We start from the raw sequence: 15789 nt of genomic DNA, 5'->3' as shown, positions 1-15789 counted from the left end.
ATTTGCTAAGAATCTGTCCCACCCTCAAGCCAGTGAACTTACTGCCTGGACTCTGGCTGGACTTCTCCCTCTTCACACTGTTGCCCATAAATGCAGCCTGCCCCAAATCCTCATGGACTCACCTGTAAGTTGCTGCAGCGCACATTTCCTGAATTGCAGTTCCTCTGCTATTTTCAATTAAACTAAATTTCTGGTAATTTGAGCTTGCTCCAGTTTACCTCTTTATTTATGGTTGATAAAATCCTTAAAAGGTGTGGAAAAATTCCTGTTCATTGTCATACTTCTAAAGCTCTAACATGCACATAAAATTTGGTATATAGTAAGTCCTTATTATTTACTCGCTAAAAGGATTAATGAACTATAATATGTCCTTTACTGCAGGGATTCAGTTAGATGACTCCCTACTCCAATATAGTTTTTCTTAGCATGTGTTGTCCAAATGGAACTGAACCTTCATTCAATTCTCAGAGAAGAGCAGGAACCATTCTGTGAACCAATATGAAGACGTGGGCTGGTAAAAGCCACTGGATCAAGAATAAAATACCTAGGAATAAATCTACCTAAGGAGACAAAAGACCTGTATGCAGAAAACTATAAGACACTGATGAAAGAAATTAAAGATGATACAAATAGATGGAGAGATATACCATGTTCTTGGATTGGAAGAATCAACATTGTGAAAATGACTCTACTACCCAAAGCAATCTATAGACTCAGTGCAATCCCTATCAAACTACCACTGGCATTTTTCACAGAACTAGAACAAAAAATTTCACAATTTGTATGGAAACACAAAAGACCCCGAATAGCCAAAGCAATCTTGAGAATGAAAAACGGAGCTGGAGGAATCAGGCTCCCGGACTTCAGACTATACTACAAAGCTACAGTAATCAAGACAGTAGGGTACTGGCACAAAAACATAAATATAGATCAATGGAACAGGATAGAAAGCCCAGAGATAAACCCACGCACATATGGTCACCTTATCTTTGATAAAGGAGGCAGGAATGTACAGTGGTAAAGGACAGCCTCTTCAATAAGTGGTGCTGGGAAAACTGAACAGGTACATGTAAAAGTATGAAATTATAACACTCCCTAACACCATACACAAAAATAAGCTCAAAATGGATTAAAGACCTAAATGTAAGGCCAGAAACTCTCAGACTCTTAGAGGAAAACATAGGCAGAACACTCTATGACATAAATCACAGCAAGATCCTTTTTGACCCACCTCCTAGAGAAATGGAAATAAAAACAAAAATAAACAAATGGGACCTAATGAAACTTCAAAGCTTTTGCACAGCAAACGAAACCATAAACAAGACCAACCGACAACCCTCAGAATGGGAGAAAATATTTGCAAATGAAGCAACTGACAAAGGACTAATTTCCAAAATTTACAAGCAGCTCATGCAGCTCAATAACAAAAAAATAAACAACCCAATGCAAAAATGGGCAGAAGACCTAAATAGACATTTCTCCAAAGAAGATGTACAGACTGCCAACAAACACATGAAAGAATGCTCAACATCATTAATCATTAGAGAAATGCAAATCAAAACTACAATGAGATATCATATCACACCAGTCAGAAAGGCCATCATCAAAAAATCTAGAAACAATAAATGCTGGAGAGGGTGTGGAGAAAAGGGAACACTCTTGCACTGCTGGTGGGAATGTGAATTGGTTCAGCCACTATGGAGAATAGTATGGAGGTTCCTTAAAAAACTACAAATAGAACTACCATATGACCCAGCAATCCCACTACTGGGCATATACCCTGAGAAAACCAAAATTCGAAAAGAGTCATGTACCAAAATGTTCATTGCAGCTCTATTTACAATAGCCTGGAGATGGAAACAACCTAAGTGCCCATCATCGGATGAATGGATAAAGAAGATGTGGCACGTATATACAATGGAATATTACTCAGCCATAAAAAGACACGAAATTGAGCTATCTGTAATGAGGTGGATGAACGTAGAGTCTGTCATACAGAGTGAAGTAAGTCAGAAAGAGAAAGACAAATACCATATGCTAACACATATATATGCAATTTAAGAACAAAAATGTCATGAAGAACATAGGGCTAAGACAGGAATAAAGACACAGACCTACTGGAGAACGGACTTGAGGATATGAGGAGGGGGAAGGGTGAGCTGTGACAAAGCGAGAGAGGCATGGACATATATACACTAACAAACGTAAGGTAGATAGCTAGTGGGAAGCAGCCGCATAGCACAGGGATATCAGCTCGGTGCTTTGTGACTGCCTGGAGGGGTGGGATAGGGAGGGTGGGAGGGAGGGAGACGCAAGAGGGAAGAGATATGGGAACATATGTTTATGTATAACTGACTCACTTTGTTATAAAGCAGAAACTAAGACACCATTGTAAAGCAATTATACTCCAATAAAGATGTTAAAAAAAAGAATATATTGACTAATATATTGAATTTTTGTAATACATAAAAATATTTTGGTAGTTGGAAAAATCAGTGTAGAAAGTTGTACATGATAATTTAGAAGAATGTAAAACAAGTAGCCAGGTTTTAAAAGGAGTAATTAGTAGAAGAATGTATGTAAGGGATATTCACCAAATGTAACAATGACGTGAGGGGTATTTACTTAAAGTAATCCTTGCTTATTGATTTAATCTGTAATCACCCTTGTATTTTGTGGTTCAAGTTAAAGTTTAAAAGGTGAAAAAAAAAAAAAGCCACTGGATCGATTGATCTGGTTATATAAAGCCACTGGTCAAATTGACCTGGCTTCTTACATTCTGTGACCTCCGTATAATGGCCCAATATGAAGGGAAACCCAGCAATCCTGTTGGAAATAATGAGGGCACCCCTCATTAGCCCTAGGAAGGATTGCTTCCAGGACCCCCACTGATACCAAAATTCATGTATGCTCCAGTCCCTTATATAAAATACCATACAGAGACCCTCAAGATGGCAGAGGAGTGAGACGTCAAGATCGCCTTCCTCCCCACAAATACATCAGAAATACACCCACATGTGGAACAACTCCTACAGAACACCTACTGAACGCTGACAGAAGACCTCAGACCTCCCAAAAGGCAAGAAACTCCCCACATACCTGGGTAGGGCAAAAGATAAAAGAAAAAACAGAGACAAAAGTATAGGGACAGGACCTGCACCACTGGGAGGGAGCAATGAAGGAGGAAAAGTTTCCACACACTAGGAAGCCCCTTCACTGTGGACCAGCGGAGACTGCAGGTGGCGGAGATGGGGATGTTTCGGAGCCACGGAGGAAAGCACAGCAAGAGGGGTGCAGAGGGTAAAGTGGAGAGATTCCTGCACAGAGGATCAGTGCCGACCAGCACTCACCAGTCTGAGAGGCTTGTCTGCTCACCCACCGGGACGGGCGGGGGCTGGGGGCGGAGGCTTGGGATTCGGAGATCAGATCCCAGGGAGAGGACTGGGGTTGCCTGCATGAACACAGCCTGAAGGGAGCTAGTGTGCTACAGACAAACAGGAGGGAGTCCAGGAAAAAGTATGGACCTGCCTAAGGGGCAAGATACAAGTGTTTCAGGGTGCACGAGGAGAAGGGATTCAGAGCGCTGCCTAAACGAGTTCCAGAGACGGGTGCGAGCCACGGCTATCAGCGCAGACACCAGAGACGGGCATGAGATGCTAAAGGCTGCTGCTGCAGCCACCAAGAAAGCTGTGTGCAAGCACAGGTCACTATCCACACCTCCCCTCCTGGGAACCTGTGCAGCCCCCCACTGCCAAGGTCCCGAGATCCAGGGACAGCTTCCCCAAGAGAACACACGGCGCAACTCAGGCTGGTGCAATGTCATGCCAGCCTCTGCTGCCGCAGGCTCGCCCCACATCCACACCCCTCCCTCCCCACTCCCACCCCCGCCTGAGTGAGGCGGAGCCCCCTAATCAGTTGACACTTTAACCTCATCCTGTATGAGTGGAAAAATTCAGGCAACCTACACACAGAGGCGGGGCCAAATCCAAAGCCAAACCCCAGGAGCTGTGCGAACAAATAAGAGAAAGGGAAATCTCTCCCAGCAGCCTCAGGAGCAGCGGATTAAATCTCCACAATCAACTTGATGTACCCTGCATCTGTGGAATACCTGAATTGACGATGGATCATCACAGAATTGAGGTGGTAGACTTTGGCAGCAATGATATATATATTATTTTCTTTTTCTCTTTTTGTGAGTGTGTATGTTTAAGCTTCTTTGTGTGATTTTGTCTGTATAGCTTTGCTTTTACCGTTTGTCATAGGGTTCTGTCTGCCCGTTTTTTGGTTTTTTCTTTTTTTTAGTATACTTTTTAGCACTTGTTTTCATTGGAGGATTTGTTCTTTGGTTTGGTTGCTCTCTTCTTTCTTTTTTTTTTTTTTAATAAATATATTTTATTTTAATAACTTTATTTCCTTCCTTCCTTCCTTCCTTCTTTCCTTCCTTCCTTCCTTCCTTCCTTCCTTCCTTCCTTTCTTTCTTTCTTTTTCTTTTTGTTTCTCTTTCTCTCCCTTTTCTTCTGGGCTGTGTGGTTGACAGGGTCTTGGTCCTCCAGCGGGTATCAGGCCTGTGCATTTGAGGTGGGAGAGGCGAGTTCAGGAAACTGGTCCACTAGAGACCACCAGGCCACATGTAATATTAAACAGCAAAAACTCTCCCAGAGGTCTCCATCTCAAAGCTAAGACCCAGCTCTACTCAACAACCAGCAAGCTACAGTGCTGGACTCCCTATGCCAAACAACTAGCAAGACAGGAAAACAACCCCACCCATTAGCAGAGAGGCTGCCTAAAATCATAATAAGGTCCTAGACACCCCAAAACACACCACCAGATGCAGTCCTGCCCACCAGAAAGACAAGATCCAGCTTCATTCACCAGAACACAGACACCAGTCCCCTCCACCAGGAAGCCTACACACCCACTGAACCAACTTTAGCCACTGGGGGCAGACACCAAAAACAACAGGAACTATGAACCTGCAGCCGGTGAAAAGGAGACCCCATACACAGTAAGTTAAGCAAAATGAGAAGACAGAGAAACACACAGCAGATGAAGGAGCAACGTCAAACCCCACCAGACCAAACAAATGAAGAGGAAATAGGCAATCTACCTGAAAAAGAATTCAGAGTAATGATAGTAAATATGTTCAAAATCTTGGAAATTCAATGGAGACAATACAAGAAATGTTTAAAAAGGACCTAGAAGAACTAAAGAGTAAACAAACAATATGAACAACACATTAAATGAAATTAAAAATTCTCCAGAAGGAATCAGTAGCAGAATAACTGAAGTAGAAGATGGATAAGTGGCCTGGAAGATAAAATAGTGGAAATAACTACTGCAGAGCAGATAAAGAAAAAAGAATGGAAAGAATTGAGGACAGTCTCAGAGACCTCAGGGACAACATTAAACGCACCATCATATAGGGGTCCCAGAAGAAGAGAAAAGGAAAGGGACTGAGGAAATATTTGAAGAGATTATAGTTGAAAACTTCCCTAATGTGGGAAAGGAAATAGTTAATCAAGTCCAGGAAGCACAGAGAGTCCCATACAGGAAATATCCAAGGAGAAACATGCCAAGACACATATTAATCAAACTATCAAAAATTAAATACAAAGAAAAAATATTAAAAGCAGCAAGAGAAAAACAACAAGTAACATACAAGGGAATTCCCATAAGGTTAACAGCTGATCTTTCAGCAGAAACTCTGCAAGCCAGAAGGGGGTGGCAGGACATATTTAAAGTGATGAAAGGGAACAACCTACAACCAACATTACTCTACCCAGCAAGGATCTCATTCAGATTACACGGAGAAATTAAAACCTTTACAGACAATCGAAAGCTAAGAGAATCCAGCACCACCAAACCAGCTTTACAAAAAATGCTAAAGGAACTTGTCTAGGCAGGAAACACAAGAGAAGGAAAAGACCTACAATAACAAACCCAAAACAATTAAGAAAATGGTAATAGGAACATACATATCAATAATTAACTTAAATGTAAATGGTTTAAATGCTCCAACCAAAAGACACAGACTGGCTGAATGGATACAAAAAGAAGACCCATATATATGCTGTCTACAAGAGACCCACTTCAGACCTAGGGACACATTAAGATTGAAAGTAGGGGGCTTGAAAAGGATATTGCATACATAATGGAAATCAAAAGAAAGCTGGAGGAGTAATTCTCATATCAGACAAAACAGACTTTAAAATAAAGACTGTTACAAGAGAGAAAGATGGACTCTACATAATGATCAAGGGATAAATCCAGGAAGAAGATATAACAATTGTAAATATTTATGAACCCAACATGGGAGCACCTCAGTACATAAGGCAAATACTAGCAGCCATAAAAGGGGAAATCGACAGGAACACAATCATAGTAGGGGACTTTACACCCCACTTTCACCAATGCACAGATCATCTAAAATGAAAATAAACAAGGAAACACAAGCTTTAAATGATACATTAAACAAGACGGACTTAATTCATATTTATAGAACATTCCATCCAAAAACAACAGAATACACTTTCTTCTCAAGAGCTCATGGAACATTCTCCAGGATACATCATATCTTGGGTCACAAATCAAGCCTTGGTAAATTTAAGAAAATTGAAATCGTATCAAATATCTTTTCCAACCACAACGCTATGAGACCAGATATAATTACAGGGAAAAATCTGTAAAAAATACAAACATATGGAGGCTAAACAATAGAGTACTTAATAAGAAAGAGATCACTGAAGAAATCAAAGAGGAAATCAACAAATACCTAGGAACAAATGACAATGAAAACACGATGACCCAAAACATATGGGCTGCAGCAAAAGCAGTTCTAAGAGGGAAGTTTATAGCAATACAATCCTACCTCAAGAAACAAGAAACACCTCAAATAAACAACCTAAACTTACATCTAAAGCAATTAGAGGAATAAGAACAAAAAACCCCAAAGTTAGCAGAAGGAAAAAAATCATAAAGATCAGATCAGAAATAAATGAAAAAGAAATGAAGGAAACGATAGCAAAGATCAATAAAACTAAAAGCTGGTTCTTTGAGAAGAAAAACAAAATTGATAAACCATTAGGCAGACTCATTGAGAAAAAAAGGGAGAAGACTCAAATCAATAGAATTAGAAATGAAAAAGGAGAAGTAACAACTGACACTGCAGAAATACAAAGGCTCATGAGAGATTACTACAAGCAACTCTATGCCAATAAAATGGACAACCTGGAAGAAATGAACAAATTCTTGGAAATGCACAACCTTCCGAGACTGAACCAGGAAGAAACAGAAAATATAAACAGACCAATAACAAGCACTGAAATTGAGACTGTGATTAAAAACCTTCCAACAAACAAAAGCTCAGGACCAGATGGCTTCACAGGTGAATTCTATCAAACATTTAGAAAGAGCTAACACCCATCCTTCTCACAGTCTTCCAAAATATAGCAAAGGGAGGAACACTCCCAAACTCATTCTACCAGGCCACCAATACCCTGATATCAAAACCAGACAAAGAGGTCACAAAGAAAGAAAACTACAGGCCAATATCACTGATGAACATAGATGCAAAAATCCTCAACAAAATACTAGCAAACAGAATCCAATGGCACATTAAAAGGACCATACACCATGATCAACTGGGGTTTATCCCAGGAATGCAAGGATTCTTCAATATATGCAAATCAATCAATGTGATACACCATATTAACAAATTAAAGGATAAATACCATCTGATCATCTCAACAGATGCAGAAAAAGTTGTTGACAAAATTCAACACACATTTATGATAAAAATCCTCCAGAAAGTAGGTAGCAAGAGAACTTACCTCAACATAACAAAGGCCATATGTTGACAAACCCACAGCCAACATCATTCTCAATGGTGAAAAACTGAAACCATTTCCACTAAGATCAGGAACAACACAAGGTTGCCCACTCTCAGTACTATTACTCAACATAGCTTTGGAAGTTTTAGCCACAGCAATCAGAGAAGAAAAAGAAATAAAAGGAATCCAGATCGGAAAAGAAGAAGTAAAGCTGTCACTATTTGCAGATGACATGGTACTATACATAGAGAATCCTAAAGATGCTAGCAGAAAAGTACTAGAGCTAATCAATTAATTTGCTAAAGTAGCAGGATACAAAATTAATGCACAGAAATCTCTTGCATTCCTATACACTAATGATGAAAATCTGCAAGAGAAATTAAGGAAACACTCCCATTTACCGTTGCAGCAAAAAGAATAAAATACCTAGGAATAAACCTACCTAAGGAGACAAAAGACCTGTATGCACAAAACTATAAGACACTGATGAAAGAAATTAAAGAAGATATAAACAGATGGTGAGATATACAATGTTCTTGGATTGGAAAGATCAACATTGTGAAAATAACTATACTACCCAAAGCAATCTACAGATTCAGTGCAATCCCTATCAAACTACCAGTGGCATTTTTCACAGAACTAGAACAAAAAATTTCACAATTTGTATGGAAACACAAAAGGCCTCGAGTAGCCAAAGCAATCTTGTGGAAGAAAAACAGAGCTGGAGGAATCAGGCTCCCGTACTTCAGACTATACTACAAAGATACATTAATCAAGACATTATGGTACTGACACAAAAACAGAAATACAGATCAATGGAACAGGATAGAAAGCCCAGAGATAAACCCATGCACATATGGTCACCTTATTTTTGATAAATTAGGCAAGAATATACAATGGCGAAAAGACAGCCTCTTCAATAAGTGGTGCTTGGAAATTGGGACAGCTACATGTTAAAGAATTAAATCAGAACACTCCCTAACACCATACACAAAAATAAACTCAAAATGGATTAAAGACCTAAATGTAAGGCCAGACACTATAAAACTCTTAAAGGAAAACATAGGCAGAACACTCTATGATATAAATCACAGCAAGATCCTTTTTGACCCACCTACTAGAAAAATGGAAGTAACACCAAAAATAAACAAATGAGACCTAATTAAACTTAAAAGCTTTTGCACAGCAAAGGAAAGCATAAACAAAACAAAAAGACAGCCCTCAGAATGGGAGAAAATATTTGCAAATGTAGCAACTGACAAAGGGTTAATCGCCATAATTTATAAGCAGCTCATGCAGCTCAATATCAAAAAAACAAACAACCCAATCCAAAAATCGGCAGAAGTCCTAAATAGACATTTCTCCAAAGAAGGTATATAGACTTCCAACAAACACATGATAGAATGCTTAACATCACTAATCATTAGAGGAATGCAAATCAAAACTACAGTGAGGTATCACCTCACACTGGTCAGAATGGCCATCATCAAAAATCTACAAACAATAAATGCTAGAGAGTGTGTGGAGAAAAGGGAACCCTCTTGCACTGTTGGTGGGAATGTAAATTGATGCAGCCACTGTGGAGAACAGTATGAAGGTTCCTTAAAAATCTCAAAATAGAACTACCATATGACCCAGCAATCCCACTCCTGGGCATATACCCTGAGCAAACCATAATTCAAAGAGTCATGTACCACAATGTTAATTGCAGCACTATTTACAATAGCCAGGACATGGAAGCAGCCTAAATGTCCATCGACAGATGAATGGATAAAGAAGATGTGGCACATATATACAATGGAATATTACTCAGCCATAAAAGCAAACGAAATTGAGTTATTTGTAGTGAGGTGGATAGACCTAGAGTCTGTCATACAGTGTGAAGTAAATCAGAAATAGAAAAATAAATACCGTATGCTAGCCCATATATATGGAATCTAAAAACCAAAAATTGGTTTTGAAGAACCTAGGGGCAGGACAGGAATAAAGACGCAGATGCAGAGCATGGACTTAAGGACACAAGGAGCGGGGAGGGTAAGCTGGGATGAAGTGAGAAAGTAGCATGGACATATATACACTACCAAATGTAAAATAGACAGCTAGCGGGAAGCAGCTGCATAGCACAGGGAGATCAGCTCGGTCCTTTGTGACCACCTAGAGGGGTGGAATAGGGAGGGTGGGAGGGAGACACAAGAGAGAGGAGATATGGGGATATATGGATATGCATAGCTGATTCACTTTGTTATAAAGCAGAAACTAACACACAATTGTAAAGCAATTATACTCCAATAAAGATGTAAAAAAAAAAAATAATAGCGTATTACCATGAAGACAGTCAGCTCTCCATATCTGTGGATGTAAAACCCGCAGAAACAGATGGCCGCCTGTACAACTTGAGAAAGATCTGTGCACTCTCTCCTTTAGGCAGCTCTTATATTAAGCCTGGGCCAGTATGGGCCATGCCGTTGCCCTGGTGCCAAAACTTAGACCTTTTGGTAGCCGAGGTGAAGGGAAAGGTCTGGCCCTACACAGGCCCTGAAAACCCCAAGCTGACCTTGAATGAGATTGGGCAAGGGCGTTCAGTGGCCTCAGGTAGAGAGAAATCTATAATCAAATCACCTGACCCAAAACTGGCTCTGCCACATACCTCCTATGGAATGTGGGGAGTCAAACTCATTGATAAAATGAGGTAAATAGTAATAGCAACATCACAAAAGTCTTTTTGACATTAATGAGCTGATGAATGGGTAAAATGTTAATCCTTTTACAAATGTTAATTATTGTTGCAAGCAAAATGGTAGGTAAAACATAGTAAAAACATCAGCAAAAGATGGATTACTATCTCTATCTATACGGCAAATAAATGGCTCTAAGATTTACCAAAGGCCTTGGGCAGGTCACTTAATTTCTGCCCAGATACAAAATGAGGATAAAAGTTGCATTTACCTACAATGTTAATACATGTAAAATGTTTAACCTAGCACCTGACATACACTAAATTCTTATCATAGATTCATGAAACATGACTATGTACTCTTAAATCCTGTTTGGAAGTTTAGGGGTGGGAAATATATATATATATATATATATATATATACACACACACACACATATATATATATTTTTTAAATTTATTTTTTGGTTTGTTAGAATTAGAGGAGGCTTCATGATGAAGGAAGTATGTTGACTGTGTTTTGAAACATAGGTATCTTTTGACATAGAGAAAGCTCCGAGAATTTGCTTCTAACCCAGAGATGTAAAGAGGTACATTTTGCCAGCTAGCTGTCTTTCTCAAAAAGTTAGGATGATATTCTAACCTTTCACTATAAAATATGACAGGAAAGAAGCAATGGGGGGAGGAGGGGAGGGGAGGGGAGGTAATCTGAGGATTTCTAGTCTGTCCAGCCCTTAGCATTTCACAAACTGGGACCGTGAGAGGCAATGTAGGAAATGGACCCAAAGACTTTGTTCCAGGGAAATTTCAAATAGAGGATCAAAATTTAATTTCAAAATTGTTCAGTGAATCGCCAACTCTGCTTTGAACAATTGGAAATATGATAATTAACTTTTCCTACATCAGGGTTAGACAGACAGACACACACACACACACACATACAGTTTTACCTGCTCATCAGTGCAGGAATCCAACTCTGACTGGCTTTCTTACTCTACCACCCACCCTCCCTTAGGCAATTTCAGCCACTCCCAGAAAAAGATCTAGCTAACAGAAGTATAGCCCAAACAAATACTTTACAAAAAAAATGAAAGAAAAGGCAAGAGAAATGTTATTGTATATCCCTGTGGACCTAACCAAAATTAAAACTCTAAAGTAAGCTTTATTCTATTTCATAGGCAACAATTCTATTTTTAAAAGGAAATCTGTTAAGGGTAAGGGATTAGGAAAATGGTAATAAACCGAAAGAAAAAATAAAAGTCCTCGAGGGAGTGTTTCACAAAAGAGAGAGTTGCCTGCTGAGGAGTAAAGGAAATTGCTGGCTTCTCCGAGCCACTTTGGAGGATGGGGCAAGGGAGATCAAGGTAGATACTCCTGCCTGGCTAACAGTGAACTCCTTTAGGACTTGCTGGCAAGAGGAAGCTGTGGGCGAGGTGTTTGCTAGGCAAGTCTTCTCAGTAAAGTGATTCCTTAAGTCTTCAGGTTCCTTCCTGGAGGTCATGTGACAGGTTATTTCTGGTGTCCAATCTGAAGACTCTGGGGCCAAAAACAGCTGTCACCCCACCTCCACCCCCCACTGCCACCTTGTTATATTTCCTGTGCTTGGGGTTTTTTTTTTTTTTTAATTTTTTTTTTTTTTTTGGCTGCACTGGGTCTTTGTTGCTGCGTGCAGGCTTTCTCTAGTTGCGGCGAGCGGGGGCTACTCTTCGTTGTGGTGCGCGGGCTTCTCATTGCAGTGGCTTCTCTTGTTGCGGAGCATGGGCTCTAGGTGCGCCGGCTTCAGTAGTTGTGGCACAGGGGCTTCAGTAGTTGTGGCCCTCGGGCTCTAGAGCGCAAGCTCAGTAGTTGTGGCACACGGGCTTATTTGCTCCGCAGCATGTGGGATCTTCCCTGACCAGGGCTTGAACCCGTGTCCCCTACATTGGCAGGCGGATTCTTAACGCCTGCACCACCAGGGAAGTCCCGCTTTGGGGCTTTGACTAAGAAAGAATTTTCACTTGAGTTAAAAGAAATAAACACATGAAGACACCACCCTCCCAAATCCCAAATATACTTTAATGTAGGGCTAGAGCGTGGCAATCCTTTTGAAATTCAGAGGAGGCCTCACTGAAAAAAAAAAAAAAATGCATTCCTCTGATTTTTACCTATGGCTTTCTCTGCTGGTTCAGTTTAAATCCTCTGTTACCCTATTGCACAAAACTCACTCTTCTAGGTTTCTCTAATTTTCTGCAAATGTTCCAAATAATTGTTATTTTCAGACCTCCTGGTCCATGAAATCTAAATGTACAAGTGGCAAGAATCTTAGGGATTACCTGAGGTTGTCCAACCCCTTCAGACCTAACCAGAGGTTTGATTTTCCCAAGCAGCAGAGCTCAGAAAGCCCTTCAGAGAAAAGATGCTGTGACCCTCTCTGGGCATGATTTCAGGGGGCAGATGTCAGTGCTTCAGACCTCTGTTCCCAGGCTCTTTGCATTCTACCTCAAAGCCTCCCTGTGTTCCTGACTCCTTGTATTAGGGCTTCTCTTGACCCTGCCCACATCCAGCCCACTAGCAGGAAGGCTGAGATCACTTACCACTTGGTTTGGATTTCAATACCAATATTCACTCTGTTTATGGAAGAAGATTTGTCCCTTACTTGGAGGATTTTTAGGCATTTCCCATGAATATGATCAGAAAGAGGGGTTTAAGAGAAAGCCTCAAAATCACACAAGGAAAGCATTTACTCACTTGCTGCAAACATAAAGCAGAACTTGGATGAGGTAAAACATGGGCCAAACAGAGTTTGGGAATTTATTCCTCCCTGTACCCACGTGCCTCCTTAGCATGGACAGTCAAGCTGTTTCTAACTGCCAACAAACTTGTCCTGACATCCTGTTCTCACACTCAGGTTCTTTGCTTTCTCTTTTAATTCCTGTCTTTATGCCAGCTGGAAATTCTGCTGTTATAAAAAGTAAACATGACTCAAAAAGAAACCCACAGAAAAGCAAAACAAAAAAACCCAACTCCTTCTCTCCCTTCCCAAGTCACATCTCTGCAAAGCCTGTTCTTTGACTACCCATGTGACCACAGTTGCTCATCTGGTCTTGTCTGCCATTAAGGCTGGGGTGGTCTTCCCCTGGAGTCTCCCGCAGGCTCACTGCTGTTTTCCATCTCTTCACAGCTTCATTCTGGGCCAGAGGGCAACATTTTCTAACCCCGACTGCCTCCTCTGGGCTTGCAGGAGTGAGGCCTAAACCAAATTATGAAATCTTCCAAGGTCTTTGGGTCTTGGCCTTCCCATGCTCTTTTTTTTTTTTTTTTTTTTTTTTTTTGCGGTACGCGGGCCTCTCACTGTTGCGGCCTCTCCCGTTGCGGAACACAGGCTCTGGACGCGCAGGCTCAGTGGCCATGGCTCACGGGCCCAGCCGCTCCGCGGCATGTGGGATCCTCCCGGACCGGGGCACGAACCCGTGTCCCCTGCATCGGCAGGTGGACTCTCAACCACTGAGCCACCAGGGAAGCCCACCCCATGCTCTTTGATACTCTTTTTCCAGTTGGAAAATCAGGCAGGTGTATTAGGTAAACACCTAAGTATACTCTCTTATATGAGTTGTAGTGTTACTAAGTTAGCAATACAGTATGACATAGGCAGAATGGGAAATAAGCCTTAAACATTTCTTAATTATCTCTAAAATATTTCTCTCCATTCTCACTATGTTGTTCTGGTCCAGACCTTTATCATCTTTTACTCGGACACTAGCATCCTGAGAAATCTACATGTTTCCTGTCTGTCTCTAGCCTCTTTATTCTATGCATTTCACACTGCCACCACTGTCATCTATAGAAAATGAAGGTCTGCCTATATTGAATCCTCTGCTTAAATGCCTCTGTACTTAAAAGATAAAAGGTAAGTTCCAAAAGATAAAAGCTAAGACCCATAGCATGGCATTCAATTCCCATCTCCTGGTCCAACCCAAGGCACACTTCAGGTGACAGGAACTGCACACATAATATTGTTTCTTGACCACTCCATGCTCTACACACCCTGGGTCTTTCTCCTGGAATGTCATTCCCTAAGTTCTTTCCTAAAGAACTTTTTATCCCTCTAAGCTAAGCACAGAGATCCTACCCAGGCATCATTTAATTCAGAAACATCCACTCGCATAACATCCTGTGAATAACTTATTCATAGCACTTGACACTTTATATTTTTCTTAAAATGTGTTGGGCTACTTTACTATCAATATTTATAAAATGTATTTATTGCAGATGATTTGGAAAATACAGGAAAATATGAAAAGAAAGCCAAATGAAAGCATCTAGAGATAGTCTACTAACGGTTTGAGGTATATTTTCCAATCTTTGGCTCTATGCATAGATTCATATTTTCTTCTCTCTTGTTCCTTCTCACACAGCACACACATATACACAAAAACACCCACTCGCCCATCTAACATATTTTGTAATCACTTTTATTTTCCACTTAAAAATACATTATGAGCTTTGTTACAAATCCTTAAGTGTCCAGAGAGTAAGCTCCATGAGAGATTGGAATGTGTGTGTACAAAACAAATACGGAGAGACATTTAGATGAGTGAATAGCATAGGCTCTCAAGGATTATTTGTTGAACTAATTTAATAAAGAAAATGATGAAAGGAGAGAGCAAAAAGAATATGAGAAGAACTAGAGCACATGGAAGGTAGAGAGACAAAGAGAAGAAAGTCAGAAATCATTTGAGCAGGGTGTTTACGACTTTTAAAGTTTTTATATACTTTATAGTTGATTACCACTGTAGCCTTCTGAAGTAGCTATAATAGTTATTTACAAATCAGGAAAAGGAAACTCAGAAAGGTTAAGTGACTTGCCCTAGCTTGTGCACTTAATAAGTGGCAGAGCTGGTTGTGGGAATCCATAAACTGTATTTATCTTACTCCACATGACTTCTGAAAAAGAAAAAGCAGCAACAAGATCCCTGCTGAGGTCTGGGAGCTCAGAGCGGTGTTCCTGCCACCTGTTGTGGCGCCTGGCACGTAGCTGGTGCTAAGTAAGTGACTTTTGAACTGACTGAGGAGAAGGGGTGAAAAAAACAAACAAGCAGATGATGGTCACTATCTGGGTTTAGGCATCCTCAGTCCACTTTTCTTCCTCTTCACCATGCTTGCCTGATCTGACAAAGCAGGAGATGCTAAATGCCTGCTTCCAGTCTACACCAGCTTCATAATTCTCCATAAATGCAAACTGATTATGTTAAATGTACTGGTTCCCTTTGCTCTTGGAAAATGTTCAAAATATTCTCCCAGCTTAAA

The sequence above is a fragment of the Orcinus orca genome, chromosome 8, assembly GCF_937001465.1.
Source record: "Orcinus orca chromosome 8, mOrcOrc1.1, whole genome shotgun sequence".
Classification (NCBI taxonomy): domain Eukaryota; kingdom Metazoa; phylum Chordata; class Mammalia; order Artiodactyla; family Delphinidae; genus Orcinus; species Orcinus orca.
The sequence above is the reverse complement of the archived record's forward strand: the minus strand, read 5'-3'. Positions refer to the sequence as shown.